This window comes from Lemur catta, chromosome 12 (genome assembly GCF_020740605.2).
Source record: "Lemur catta isolate mLemCat1 chromosome 12, mLemCat1.pri, whole genome shotgun sequence".
NCBI lineage: Eukaryota > Metazoa > Chordata > Mammalia > Primates > Lemuridae > Lemur > Lemur catta.
The window spans coordinates 45,838,975-45,842,420 of NC_059139.1; the positions used below are offsets into that span (position 1 = coordinate 45,838,975).

The following is a 3,446-nucleotide window of genomic DNA, read 5'->3' on the forward strand; positions in this document are numbered from 1 at the left end:
TCCACTTAATTTTTCCATTGAGTTTTAAGTTTTAATTGGTATATTAAACTAAAAGTTATAGTTGATGCTTTTTCAAATCTGGTCATTTTATATAAATTTCTTATTCCTTTCTTATTATTTTCCATCTCTTTTTTTCTATAAACATATTCAACATAGTTGTTTATATTCTTGAATAATCTCAATATCTTAATTTTTTGTGTGTCTGATTCTGGTATCTCTTTTACTTATGGTGCCTGGTTTCCTTGTGTTTTGTGATTTTTTTAACTTTGATGATCTCATGTTTCTTAGAACTTTAGTTGTGGAAATTCTTGGGGCACAAGTTCAAATTATTAATGTCCAGAGAGAATTTGTGTTTGCCTCTTCTACTTACTTTGCATACAGGTAACCCAGGGCCACTTTGTAATACAGTTTTTGCTTGAGGATTTTTTTTTTTAACTAGCATGAATTCAGACTACAAATTCATATAAGTGCTAGTTTGTGGTTATGAATTTTTAGCAGAGATTTTCCCTCTCCATCCATTGTAAAGGTCAATATCTCCATACTGTTCCTTCTGTGTGTAGGTTTATTTTATGCTCACCTTTACCTTAATAATATTGCCATTAAGAACCCAACTTACCATAAAAGTCATGTTTTAAATCAATAACAAAATAATGGAAATTTTAATTAACAATTGTGGGATAACTAGAAAAAAAGTTAGACCTATATCATGTCTTAATCTAAAATACATTCTAAATAGATTAAAGATTTAAAAGTAAAAATTGAAATCAGGGGAAGATTATAAATACAATCTCTGTATTCCTCCTCTCCTAGAGCAGCTCAACAATTTGGTGAAAGTTGTGGGGAAAATTTGATGACTGCCAGAGCCCTCAGAGGAAGTCCTGATGCAGGGGTGCCCCAGTGAACGGAGGAATGTCCCCTGAACTGCCAGACGGGTTCTTGGCTTTGTGAGGGAAAGAATTCGATCGAGCCAACTAGTGACAGAAAGATTATTGAGACAGAGACAGACAATAGATCCTACTCCACAGAGTAGGGATCCTCTTCTCCCAAGCAGGAGGGAAATAGCTTAGGGGCAACAGTAACGTTTTAAAATGTTCTAAAACCCCGTTGGGAAACAGTTGTATGTGACCAGTATTGTATTGTGGTCAGGCCATAAAGGTTAATCATAAACTGCTGTCACAGAAAGGTAAGTGTAAACAGTTTGTAAGGCATCTGGCTTAGTAATTCATCTATCCTCAGGTGATCCTGGGCCAGTGGCTTCCTGGCGACTTCCTTGTTCAGGGTGGTTAGGGTCTGGTATCAGTCAAAATGGCTGTATTCAGGCTCTCTTGACCTTCCTTTTCTGCCTTATCCCTACATTATCCCACCTCTGAGACTGAAACTTTGGATTTTATGAAGACAAGCAGGTAATATCCAGGAATGTATCTATGGCTGCATAATAAACCACTCTAAAACCTAGTGGCTTAAAAGTACAACAGTGCTTTATTTTGTTCATGAATCTGTTATTTGGGCAGGGATTAAAAGGGAAGCACATCTCTGCTGTACATTTCATTGGCTGGAGTGGCTTGCATCTACTTTCAAGATGTCTTCTTCATATGCTGGCACTTGGGACTGACTGAAATCTGGGAGCTCAGCAGGGAATGTGGGCCTTTGGCCTCAGTTTCTAGCTATCTGGACTTCTCCATGGGCTGCAGGCTTCTTCACAACATGGTGGTTGGGTTTCAAGATCATGTCTTAAGAGGACAAAAGTCATGTAGCATTATTTCTACCGTAGTCACAATTATGCCCAACATCAAGAGGCAAAAACATGGACCCACACCTCTAAATGGGAATATAGTATCAAAGTCACATTGTAAGAAGAGCATGTGGGATGGGATCTAGTGTTTTGCCCATTTTTGGAAAATATATTCTGTCACAAGGAGATAGGCTTGCTGTAAATCAGCCCCTTTAATGTGACCTGGGACATAGTCTACCCACCAGTGCCCCTACACACCTGGGCAATTGCAGCTACCTGATTGTTTCACAGTGCTTTGGGAGTTTTCCACTAAAGGGAAAGCCACTACATACCTACCCACATACCTACCTGGATGCCACCACCATTGTGATGTGACTCATCACAACCGTCACGAAGCTTCTTGGGTTTCAGTCCTGCCTCAACCACTTATTGGCTGAGTGATATTTTTGTGTCTCAGTGTATCTGTAAACCAAAGATAATAACAATATCTACTTTAGAAGATTGTCCTGAATATTAAATGAGCTAACTCATGTAAAGGTTTAGAACAATGCCTGCCACAAAGTTAGCCTAAAGGGGATTCTACACTAGGGACAGACTCACTCTGCTCTGTGCCCACCTGCCTGTGTTTCCAGAGTAAAGTAAAAGTTGCTTCTGGCCAGAAGGGCCTTCCAAGTTTTGGGGTCCAAGTAGCATCAACCAAAGAGTCACTTAGATAAAACAGCAACTCAAAGTGTAAAAAAAAAAAAAGAAAGAAAGAAAGAAAAAAGAAAAGAAAAGAAAAGGAAGGAAAAGGAAAAGAGAAAAGTCATTAACGGAGGAGATCTGGGGCTGACCACTTTCAACTACCTTCTGAATAAGTCTGGGAAGTTCTCTCATTTGACCTGTGAGAATGCAAAATGCTCACGTGGATCCTTCTGCAGCTGGGCTGCTTCTCTGTGGCCAGTGTGCATGGCCTCCATGAACAGAGCCGTGTACTCCACAACTGGAGCCCGGGTAGAGAGGCGGGCAGCATCGCTCAGACTACCCGCGTTTCTGCAGAGCCTTTCAGCAGCCAGTAGCCCTAGCCAGCCAGACCATCACTCAGAATAATGAGCTTACAGGAAAATCACTGGTCACGGGAGGAGAATCAGACTGAGACATAAGAGGAAGTGACTTCTAATAAAAACAACTTAAGGCATGAAATAGGAGAAGGACTTCCTCTTTGCCGCTCCTTCAAATTCCATTGAAATTGCAAAGAAATAGAAAAATAAATTCAAAGTAGTAGAGAAAAACCAGAAAGGGTGCTTCCAGCAAACAAACAACATAGTAAGGAATTTTTGAAAAGAATAAAAAACATGGGGATTGATTGACAGAAAAATCTAGCAGGGAAGAAGAACCTAAAACTATTAAATGGAACAGGACACTCAGTTAACTAAAGAGATAAATAACTGAGCCATACTTCTAAGTCCCCATCAATTCCTGGAGTTGCTCCTGGAGCAGCTGGCTCCATTGTTTGGGCTGTGAGTTGTGGGTATGGTTTTCCAAAGTTATCACCGCAGCCCCAGAGCAGTGATGTGCTGAATGAAGCCACGCTCTTGGGAGTCTACTGCACACATCTCTTCCCAACTCCCCATTCAGTGATGCTACATTGCTAGTTTGAAATTTGCTAGGGTGGGAGACTTTACATTGCACTGCAATCAGGAAATACTGCAAATTAAGACTTCCCCCTTCCACC

The 3,446-nt window shown here is 40.4% G+C and overlaps 1 long non-coding RNA gene across 2 annotated transcripts; it reads right to left on the reverse strand.

The window, feature by feature from the left end:
- Positions 1-1,460: 1,460 nt before the first annotated feature.
- Positions 1,461-2,852, reverse strand: LOC123648231. 2 transcript variants are annotated; one of them, XR_006738533.1, is made up of 3 exons: positions 2,637-2,852; positions 2,081-2,194; positions 1,461-1,730 (listed from the first exon to the last, which is right to left on the reverse strand). It is a non-coding gene; the product is annotated as an uncharacterized LOC123648231 (long non-coding RNA). The 2 variants fall into 2 exon arrangements; XR_006738534.1 differs by having other exon boundaries at positions 2,579-2,852.
- Positions 2,853-3,446: the final 594 nt, after the last annotated feature.